General features: G+C 46.2%; 1 non-coding gene across 1 annotated transcript; it reads right to left on the bottom strand.

Annotated features, from left to right (window-relative positions):
* Positions 1-11,219: 11,219 nt before the first annotated feature.
* Positions 11,220-11,326, bottom strand: LOC118003769. The gene has a single exon (XR_004677404.1). It is a non-coding gene; the product is annotated as a U6 spliceosomal RNA (small nuclear RNA).
* Between the last annotated feature and the right edge of the window lie 431 nt (positions 11,327-11,757).

The following is an 11,757-nucleotide window of genomic DNA, read 5'->3' on the forward strand; positions in this document are numbered from 1 at the left end:
CCCACAAATTCCTCCTATGACACAAATGGAGATATTAGAGGCTGAACAGGTGTGTGTGCGTGTGTGTGCGTGCGTATGTGTGTTCCAGTTAGCAATATATCATGAGCAATTTTTCCATATAAGAAATTTCCTTTTGTGATATATGGGACTTCTCCATATTCCATGTTTGGAGATGTACCAATATTTGTTCAACTACTCCTCTCTTGCTGGGGTTCCCAATTTTCCATTTTAAGCCATAGTATGATGAACATTCTTGAAGCTTTCACAAATCCACGATTACTTCCTCAAGATAACTTACCTGAAAGTGGATTTGCTGGATCTCAAGGGTATAGGAATCATTCCGAGGCTTCTGAAGTATGAAGTACAGTTTCCTTATCTGTAAAAGGAAAGGGTGAGATGAAATTGGTGGCTTTCAAGCTCTTTTTTTTTTCTTTCAGCCAATAGACTCTGCCAGCAGAAACTTTTGCAGCTACTAGGAAGTAAATGAATCAGAGGTGGACCCAATGCAGTGGAGTGGGGCTGGGCCCATCTGTTTCTGCCTCCCCGGCCCCTCCACAGCCAGAGGCTTGGAGGAAACTTCAGGTCTCTGAGACACACAGTCTGTAAACCACAGGGCAAGGTAACCTCACATTCCTTTCCACTGACATCTCTGCTATCAGGTGCTTTGATTGAACTGCCAGCAGTCTAGACCATGCTGAGATCACTGTCGCTGGGTCCCTGCCAGACCCCTCCCCACGCCCCACCCCCAGAAGTGGTCGGTGGGTACTTGTTAATCTTAGATGGCAACCAATTCAAAACAGGCCAGAAGTAGGAGGGGTCCCCGCAGGCCACATCTACTGGAGGGAGATGACTGGGGAGCCTGGATGTGACAGATGAATTGGGGAAATTCCTGTGACTCAGAACTTGGGGAATGTAGACAGTACAGAATAAAAATATAATTCTAAATATACAGGTGACTTTGGGAATATCAAATCCAACCTCCTTTTTTTGTGGATGAGAGACACGGAACTAGAGAAGGCAAAGGTTTTGTCCCAAGGCACACAGCAACTCAGTGGCATAATCAAGCGCCCTGCAAACTACCCAAGTTCTCTTCCGCTTTTACTGCATTTGAACGTCCCTCCCTCCCCATAGAGAGAAAAGGACAGAAGGGAGGAAGAAACTAACATTTAAAACACCAATTATGTGCCAAACAATGAACGATGCCTCTCTTAACTTTATTCACCCTGCCAGGAGAGAGCATTATGCCATATTGCAGGGGTGGGGGTAAGGGGGGGTGGGGGGGAGCCTTTGCTTCACAACTTCAGTCCTGGCCCCAGAGGCACCCAGTGGTGAGCAATAATGCTGCAAATTTGAACTCCATCTCTGACACCAGAGACCATCCTTCTCCAACTTGGATCTATTTTGCTAACCTAGAGAGGTACCTGTTGCATAAGTACCAAATTGCAGAGGAATTTGGGAAGTAATTTTAAGAGCAAATAAAGTAAAAGATGATAAACAAGACCTGATAATAGACAAAACTCTAAATAGGATCTAAACATAGTGATTTGATTCAAACACATCAACTTGAGAACAGAATATAACCTGAAACCCTGCCCAGAACATGTCCTTGGAGATGCTTTCTTGGCATGAAAGTTGGTGCTACAGGGAAAGGTGTAACACATAAAGAGAAATCCTCTGCCTCAAATTAGATTCCTCTGGGAAATACCATCTGGTGTTTGACACTGTAGTGCCCTCTCTGAATGGGAAACTCAAGGTACTCTTCAAAGACTGTAAGCCTTGGGTCCTAATCTCCAGTCATTCAGAATACTTGGGCCCCCAAACGGCAGGCATGGGATGTAATCCTTGTGGAGATGAGGATATGTACATAATTACCTTGAGTTTGAACTTGAGCACCTGTTTTCTTTCTTTCTTTCTTTCTTTCTTTCTTTCTTTCTTTCTTTCTTTCTTTCTTTCTTTCTTTCTTTTTCTTTCTTTCTTTTTCTTTCTTTCTTTCTTTTTTTTTTTGTAGATTTTATTTATTTACTTGTCAGAGAGAGAGAGAGCGCAAGCAGGGGGAGCAGCAGGCAGAGGGAGAAGCAGGCTCCCCACTGAGCAAGGAGCCCAATGCGGGACTCAATCCAAGGGCCCTGGAATCATGACCTGAGCCAAACGCAGATGTTTAACCAACTGAGCCACCCAGGTGCCCTTTGAGCACCTGTTTTCATCCAACTCACATCTACAGGAGATCTTGCCATGATGGGAGGGTGGGGATAGGGGGCATTCCAGGCCTTCTCCACCAATTCCAAACTTGTCTTGGAAGTTTACAATGCTTTGGATTGGAGCTCACAGGCATGAGTTATGAGAACACTAGGAAAACTCTTGAGTTTACTGATGGGATTTGGTTTCCCTTGCACAAAAGCTGTATGACTCAGGAGGTCCACTGTAATGCAGTTCATGAGCCCAAGGTTTCATGAGTAAAACAGCCTTCAAAGTTTCTCCTAAAGTCAAATGCGGCTGGAGTCCTACTCTGCTTCCCCACTCCTTTGAGTGGATTCCAAAGCCACTTCCCTTCGCCCAAGTCACATAAAAGTAGCTTTTTTTTTTTTAAGGTTTTATTTATTTATTTGAGAGAGAGAGAGGCAGAGGGAGAAGCAGGCTCCCCGCTGAGCAGGGGCCCGATGCAGGGCTCCATCCCAGGACCCTGGGATCATGACCTGAGCCAAAGACAGAAGCTTAACTGACTGAGCCACCCAGGTGCCCCAAGAGCAGCTTTTTATTCCTGAGAACTACAAGCTGCTACCCCAGTCTGGCATGCTCTCCATCGTGTCCCCTTCTTCACTTCCTCCAAGGCCCTGTTGCTTTCCTCACTGATGGCATCACCCTCTACTGCCTTCCCTATGCTCAGTACATTGGTTGATTACTTCTTTCCTCTATCATATCACCAAGATTGTCATTAGCTGCTGTACTGTATTAAGTTTTTCATGGGTGTGAATCCCATTGAACTCAAAAGTTACACAGTTCTTGAGCTTAGGGAAGAGATGGGGTGATGAATCTGACGACCATTCCAGTGCAGGAAATCTTAGAGAATGAAGGCATGAGAGTAGGACTTTGAAGTCAGACTGCCTGAGTTTAGATGCACACTCTGCCTGGGTCAAGTTGCTTCACTCGTCTGTGCTCCAGTCTCCTCTTCTGTAAAATGGGCATACTAGTGGTGCCTACCTCAGGGGACAGAGAATTCATGTAAAGTGCCTGGCACATTGTAATTCCTCAAAAATGTCAGCTGCTCTTCTATTACTCCCACTTTCCAGGCACTGAGTGGGTCATTTTCATCCACGATCTCATCAGTTCATCCTAAGAGTTTGATAGGGTGTTGTAGCAAACACTGTCTGTCGTCTACACCCCAGCGGGCTCCTGCTTCCTCCTTGCCTGCAAAGTCCTGCTATTGTTTAGGTTTGTCTTCCTACCACCCTGTCCTTGGGGAAGGTGAGTCGGCCCTCAGCCCCAGGGAGAAGAAACCAGTCATGGCATCCGTCACCAGTGATTGGTTCATGTGACCCTGTCCAAGCCCGAGAGGCCCCAGTAGAGCTTGGCTGGGCGGGGTGGGAGGTGGGAGAAGTTTTCCTCGTTGATGAAAGAGAGGTACATGGAAAGAGACATCCCTCTTCCTTACTCTGGACCTTGTGGTGTCTGGATGTTTCTAGAATTGCCTGGAATTTCTAGAGCTGTACCGGAAGCCAGTAGAGAGGGAGGAGGCCAGGCCCCGGCTCCTGGCATACCTGCACGCTTGCTGTTCCATGAGCTGACCCTTCCCCTGGTTATCAAAGCACTCAGGTCATGCTTCTTGGGTAACTGATGCCCAAAGAAAGCATCCTAACCAATATACTGAAGTATTTGGCTCCCTGTGTCCCGGATGAGGAAATGGAACTTCAGAGAGATTTGCAGTATTTGCTCCCAGTCAGGCAGACAGCACGTGGCCAGGCAGAGCGGTGCTCGTAGGTGCCCTGTGGGCCTCCAGTGCCCAGCACGTCCCGGGAACAAATGCTGGTTGTTCACTGAGCAGGCAGCATGTCGGGAGACTCGTGATGCTTACCAATCTGTGTTGCCCTCGGGTGGTCCAGGGGTTCTGTGACACTGAGCACGGTAACACGCCACCCTGCCGCAGTTTTCATGACTTTCCAACCCAGGATGCATGCTGAGTCTCCTGAGTTCTCCTGAAAGCAAGAAGAACAATGATCTAAAGTGGATTCTCATTTCTAGGACGTACTGCGACACACTCAGCTCTGTCATCAGTCATGGCTGCTCTTTATCTCAACAACAGACTTTGGTTTGGTAGTTGCCACTTCTTGATGTCATCCTTTTTTTTTTTTTAAAGAACAAGATTCATGCTGTAAGTGCCTAAGAAGAGGCTCGTTTCCTTCTCTGCAGCAGTTGCGCAGAACTGATCTCCGACATTCGTCTCCACCCTAAGAAAGTCCTCTTCCCTGGGATCTGGAAGGAGAGCTTGGGGTGAAGTATGTAAAAACAAGGTCCAATCCTGGTGGGAGGGGAATGTCTCAAACTGTTCTTACCCAAAGAGCCCTGCCCTGTCTTAATAGATGCTGTCTGATTTTTATCAGGGGATGGGATATGAAAGCACACCTTTAAACCTACTTGAAAGCCAACCAAGGGAAAAGTCACCAACAAGGACATAGCTCACAGTCACAGAGGCATGATTGGGTGCCCCTTTATGTCCCTACCTCGTACAGTCTGTGCCAGCCAAGCTCAGTCCTCCTCACTGAACCTGCACCTGGGCAGAACTTCAAGGTCAGTGACCTTGACTCATGTGGCCAAATGAAGGAGTTTAAGCCAGTGGGCTCAGAATGTAGCGGGATCATTGCCTCTCAGTATTAACCATGATAGCCAAATTAATTGTTCAACCCTTCTCTTATCTTAAAAAATAATTGTAGGAGAGAAGCCAATAATCATAAGAGGGACAGTTATTACTCACTGAGCACTTATTATATACCAGGCTTTCTTTAGGCTCTTTGCATGCATTCTTTTTTTTTTTTTTAATTTATTTATTTGAGAGAGACAATGAGATAGAGAGAGCATGAGAGGGGGGAGAGTCAGAGGGAGAAGCAGACCCCCTGCCGAGCAGGGAGCCCGATGCGGGACTCGATCCCGGGACTCCAGGATCATGACCTGAGCCGAAGGCAGTGACTTAACCAACTGAGCCACCCAGGCGCCCCTGCATGCATTCTTATTTGAATTCACACAACCTGTGTTACTTAAACTGTCACAGCTTGCATTAATTAGTATACCTCTCACAACAACAGTAGGAGAGATACTGTAATTATACATGAGAAAACTAAGGCACAGAGAGGTTAAGTGACTTCCCCAGGGTTTCAAATCTCAGAAGTGGCAAAGTCAGAATTTATTTTTTTAAAAGATTCATTTATTTATTAGAGAGAGAGAGTGCGCACACAGGTGGGAGGGGCAGGGAGAGGGAGAGAGAATCTCAAGCAGACTCCCTGCTGTGTGCAGAGCTTGCTGCGGGGCTTGATCTCACAACCAGGAGATCAGGACCTGAGCCAAAACCAATGGTCAGATGCTTAACCGACTGCACAACCCAGGTGCCCCATGGCAAAGTCAAAATTTATATCTTGGTATTCTAACCTACTATTACATTGACATGGATGGAACTGGAGGGTATTATGCTAAGTGAAATAAGTCAATCAGAGAAAGACAGTTATTATATGGTTTCACTCATATGTGGAATATAAGAAATAGCACAGAGGATCATAAGGGAAGGGAGGGAAAACTGAATGGGAAGAAAGCAGAGAGGGAGACAAACCATGAGAGAATCTGGACTCCGGGAAACAAACTGAGGGTTGTGGAAAGGGAGGGGGGTGAGGGGATGGGGTAACTGGGTGATGGGCATTAAGAAGGGCATGTGATGTGATGAGCACTGGGTGTGATATGCAACTAATGAATTATTGAACACTACACCAAAAACTAATGATGTATTCTATGTCGGCTAATAGAATTTAAATAAATAAAAAAAAATCTTGGTATTCTAGGTCCAGAATCCAGCTCTAATCACCACTCCCTAGTGCCTTAATAGCCAAAATAGTTCACAGGAAGGAACAGATGGTTTGAAAACAATAAACAGATGGTGAACAGCAGAACACTTTTATCAAGCTAGTTTAATTTCTCCACCTTAACTGTGCCTGAGAGGCAGCAGGGCATGGTTGGGAAAGACTGTATAGTGGGTTAGGATTCTGCTCTGGCTGGTTTTTAAGGCCCACAGAGAAAATAAGCAACACGCTCCCCTCTTTTTGATGTTTGATGTTTGAACTAAACTTTCGAGTACATACAAATCACCAACGGATTCAGCACGTTTAGGAGTGGAGAATGGGAATCTGCATTTCTAACAAGCTTTCCAGGTCATTCTAATGCAGTTAAGTCTTTGGACCATGATTGGAATCCAGCTGATTCTTTGGGCTCCTTTCTGTTCATTGTTTAATGACACCAGGCTCCTTGTGGTGGTGGTGGTGGTGTTGTTTCTGGTCTGCTTTTGTCTGTGGGGAGGAGTAGAGGCCAGGGAGGAAATCAGGTGTGGGAGTTGGGCAGTGGTGGACCACTCACAGCTCACTGCTTCTGACCCTTTTTTCTCAGGTGAAAGTAGAATTAAAGAGCTCAAAACTCGGGGGCAAGGAATGGATTAGCTGCCCAGGTAATGTCAGTGCCTAACCCCGATCATTATAGCCATGTTCTCGTTTGAGTTAATAACATTGCTGAGAAAAGTTGGAATTTTAAAGAGCCCCCAATTCTATTCTTCTTTAGGTTTCTTATCTGTTTTCTTCCTTCCTTCCTCTCTCCCTCCCTCTCCCCTCCCTCCCTTCCTTCCTTCCTTCTTTATTGTGGTAACATGACATTGTAAGGGCCAAGGGCGGGCCATCCCAAAATGGTCACTGTGGCATGTAGATTATTCTGAGCTGAAGGCAATCAAGACCCTGCAGCTCAAGAGAAATTTTGGCCCTCCCTTAACAGCATAAAAACATCTAAATTGGAGGTCTTTCCCAGAATCATGATTATTACCACAGATCAATTTTATCTGAGTGACCCATCTGTATGGCCAGACAACACCTAATTACCAAACATCTGCTCTTCTCATTGCCCTGTGAACTGCAGTCCCCTCTGCTGATGCCCCAGACCCCTCCCCGCTTCTCCTCAGTTCAGGATGACATATATGCCTTATTTGGCCTCACTGTCTTTGGAATTTCCATGTCTTTGTGGATTCCCCATACATACACTATTAAATTTGAATTTCTCTTGTGAATCTGTCTCATGTTAATTTAATTCTTACTCCAGCTAGAAGGACCTTGAAGGGGACAGGACATTCTTGCTCCCCAACAAGATCTACCCTCTACCTACCCAAAACAAAATTTTTAAAATCTACAGTATGATATTGTTATTTATAGACAATGCTGTACAGCCCATCTCCAGAACTTATTCATTTTGTGTAACTGAAACTTTATACCTATTGAATGGCAGCCCCCTATTTTCCCTCCCCCCAGCCCCTGGCAACCAGCATTTTACTCTCAGTTTCTATGAGTTTGACTATTTTAAAGACTTCTTTTAAGTGGAATCATGAAGTATTTGTCCTTCCAAATATTGGCTTACTTTGCTTTGCATAGAGTCCTCCAGGTTCATCAGAATTGTCGCATATGGCCGGATTTCCTTCTAAGGCTGAATAATATCCCGCTGCTTATGGCACTGATTTCTTGGATATGATACCAAAAGCACAAGCCACAAAAGCAAAAATAGACAAGTGAGACTCCATCAGCTAAAGAATCCCCAATTCTCAAATCACTTAAATGATGTAAGTTAGAACTCTCTCCTGCTCTCTGCACTTCTGCTTTGTCCACCCCTCTCTTTAAGAAGATTTTGTCCAAGCTCTCCTCATGTCAGGCTAACACACATGAGGTGTTCTCGCCGACACACCCCTCCCATCCTTTCTTCGGCCAGATGCTGCGGGTTGGTATTTTCCTGCCAGCCCTGGTGCAACCCCAGCGAGCCAGGCAGTCTTTACCCAGGAATTAAACGTGGCTGGTGAGGTCCTAGTCCCCCTTGCAAGGAACCATTTAAATCTTCATTTACTTACTTTTAAAGCTGAGTCCTTTGGAGAAGCAGCGTGATTTGGCATCTAGTCTAATTTTAGGGCCACGGCTGAGAACAGAGGAGTGAGAAAGGATTTTATTGTTAGCTATCAAATTGTGGACTCCTGTTAGAGAGTAATTGTTTGAAAAGTACAAGCATGACACTCCCACACACACATAGAATGAACACATGTCAAAGATGTTATTTAACTCACTGATACTGAGAGAACTAGGGAGATATTACAACTACTTCAAAGGCAAAGCCAAAGATGGTCATTTATATGGGCAACCAGAAATGTTGATTTTCACTTGCTCCTGGAAGCAAAGACAACCTGTACCACAGGGTGGAAATCAATCGTAATTTCATGGGACCAAATTCGTTTGCTTTTTCACGGACAGAAACCATTTGCATCAAATTTCAGGTCTCTGCAAGTGAAAAAGTAGAGTTGCACAATCATTGAAGACCAAGAAAGCCACAGACCGCTAATGAATCTGACCACCCTGGAAGGGTCCTTCAGACAATAGGTAGCATTCCATTGAAAGGAGACACGATCATCTTGCCCATTTCAAAGTTTTTTTCACATTTTTTTTCCTGACCCGACTGCGTGCTTCAATCTGCAGGGGGGCTAGATGTCCTCTGTCTGAGATCATGACAGGAAATACTTCACAGCACTACCATCCCCTCTGGAAACATTGTAATGTAGCTGAGAAACCAGTTCAAATGAGCATTAGGTTCTCCTCAAAACTGGCTTGCTCCGCCTTCCTGCCCCCTGCCGCTGCTGGAGCATTCTGACTGGGTCTGGCCAGACCTCATGCCAATGGCGGGGACCCCACAGGACTGCTCTCTTGCCTTTCTCCCCCACCCAGTAAGTGCGTTCTCCAGGAGTCATGTGAAGAGGAGAATGCTTGCTCCATGTATCCTTACTTATCCTGAGGGTTCAAGGAACAGAAAGAAAGCAAGGGAGACAATGTTTAGAACTCAAGTTTTCTGATTACTAACTTGCCCCCAAGTTTTAGAAGAAGAATAACACTAGTGGGACTGCCAGAGGGCAAACCTGGTGTGTGTGTGTGTGTGTGTGCATGTGTTGACAAGACTGTCTCCTTGACCAAAACTTTAGTCAGGTTCTTCTCAACTAGGCCTCCCCCTCGGCCCTCAGCCTGTCTTGGGCCTGTCAGCCAGTTTAGCAAGAATCCCCCTAGCCTTGATGTCTCCTCTTAGTAATGTTCCATCCACTGACCCCTCACTCTGCTCCTTGTTGTATGTCCTTGTTGTATCTGGAGTTGAGCCCTGCCAACCCTTCCCCCTCGGTCCCGCCACCGCAATATTCCTATTGCAATAGGCTAGAATAAGCCAGAATTACTTTTTCTTTAACAGTGTGTGTGTGTGTGAGAGAGAGAGAGAGAGAGAGAGAAAGAGAAGGAGAGAGAGAGAGAGAGAACCTTTTCCAGAGGGAGTAACACCTTGCAGTGAGGACACCAGGACAGAGAGTCTGGGAGGGAAAAAGTAATACTAGCTTTCCCATTCACTGTACTGGCTGTACAGGGGATTTACCTTTCTCTTCCTCGGTTTTCCAATCTGTAAAATGGGTATAATAGTAACTATCTCATAGCATTGTTCTGTGAGTATATTAACATGGATTATATTTATACAATGTAAACATTAACATTTATAAAGCACTTGTGTGCATTTCACACGTGTTTGATTTTATTATTTAAATAACTTTATTATTTAAAGGTGTTCTTTTTTTTTTTTAAAGATTTTATTTATTTATTTGACAGAGAGAGAGACACAGCGAGAGAGGGAACACAAGCAAGGGGAGTGGGAGAGGGAGAAGCAGGCTTCCTGCAGAGCAGGGAGCCCGATGTGGGACTCGATCCCAGGACCCCGGGATCATGACCTGAGCCGAAGGCAGACACTTAACGACACCCAGGCGCCCCTAAAGGTGTTGTTCTTAACCTTTAAGAAAAGCCCCCCTTCTCACCGAGGTAGAGTGGTATAAATGGCACAAAGGACGTTACAAGCAGCTAAGAAGGGGAATCCTTTGATGAGTTGTGCTTTTTTCTGCCCTGGGTGGTTAAAATCCTCAAGAAAGAATACTTCGCTCTGGAATGCCTAGAGAGTTAATTTTGCTCTTGATTTGAACAGGAGAGAGAGAAAAGAACAGTAGCACGCTGGCCTTCCCAGGAGGTGACTCCAGAGTGCTCAGTGTTGGCCATACATTCTGACCGAATGATGAGGAGCAGGAAGGTCTCCGCTCCAGGGCCCAAGTTCCCAGAGCGGAGCTGTGAGGAAGCATACAATCTCCCTGGGAAAGCTCTGCTTCAGCGGTGCTGGGAGATAGCGGGGCTGGGGCAGGTGGATGTGGTGGCCATGGACTCCCCATCCATCTCCCAGCTAGCGCTTGGGAAGATGCTAACCCATTGCCACTCTTGAGAAACCCTGTTTGTGGAGAGAGGCCTGAGGCCACTAAGGAAGTGATGCCCACAGGCTGCGGGCTGGACGAGGGGCTGACCTCTGGGGCATGTCGTCCTAAGCCTCGAGGCTGTTTCCTGAGAGAAGTGTCCTGATGGTGAAGAAGAAACCTTAGACATGAGAACCCGAGTAGGAGGAAAGTCTCTGGGAGGCCATTTTGGATCGCATAAGAAGGAATCCTCAATGTCGCAGAAAGCAGCCAGTTGGGTAAACCCACCCCAGGCCCAGGGGAAAGCCAAGGAGGAGAAAATATCTTAAACACTGCTGCCTCAGGGAATGGCCACAGGCGAGGAGGCTCCTGTGTTTCCCCCAAGTGGGGAGGGAAATATGTGCCATAATGTGGCAATTTGGATCAACAACTTAATCCGGACATAAAGGCGGGGTGGGGGGAGCCAAGAAGAGTCAAAGTTCATCCTCTCAAGGGAAGTTGCTTTAGTAGTTAACTGGTGAGCCTGTGTACTGTGTACTGGTTTGATGGGATTTCAGATCTACTTGCTATGACTTGGGCGAGGCTGTTTGGACTCATTTGTCTCTGACAAAGGTGAACAAAAAGAAGTTGTGTTTAGAAGTTAAGTTGTTTTGATGTAAGGATGAGGTAAGTTGTGTGAGGCTGTCATCATTGCAACTGCTCTGTGGAATGCTTCCGGATTTGCGCGTCATCCTTGTGCAGGGACCACGCTGATCTCCTCGGCGTCGTTCCAGTCTTTAGTGTATGTGCTGCCGAAGCGAGCACCGTTTCATCTGTTCTAGCTGATGAGAGCTCAGTAGTAGCTCAGCTGCTGAGGGTCCCACTGGGGGCTTCTCAGTAAAAACAGATGAAAAAGCAAGGGGACATTTAGACTATAAATATCAAGGGTTTGTGAGGACCGTCCGAGAATGTTCTGTCTGGGCAAGACTACATTTCGTTGATCTAAATAGCTCTCTGAAGACCTTGGGGCAATTACCTCCTGCAGCAGTAAAGGTGACTTACCAAAAGACACAAAAGCCATGAAGTGGCCCCACAAAGATCACCTTGCCCATGGACACCGGCTCCGTCGTTCCGCAGCGAAATGCTCTAGCAACAGGGGACTTTTCCCTTTGCGTTGGCAGCTGGATGTCAGCTCTGGGTTGAGGCACACATCAACTAAATTTGGTCTTTATTCCTTTCATTGCTCCTTGCCTGAA

This window comes from Mirounga leonina, unplaced genomic scaffold (assembly GCF_011800145.1).
Source record: "Mirounga leonina isolate KUSES-001 unplaced genomic scaffold, KU_Mleo_1.0 Mir_91, whole genome shotgun sequence".
NCBI classification, from domain to species: Eukaryota; Metazoa; Chordata; class Mammalia; order Carnivora; family Phocidae; genus Mirounga; species Mirounga leonina.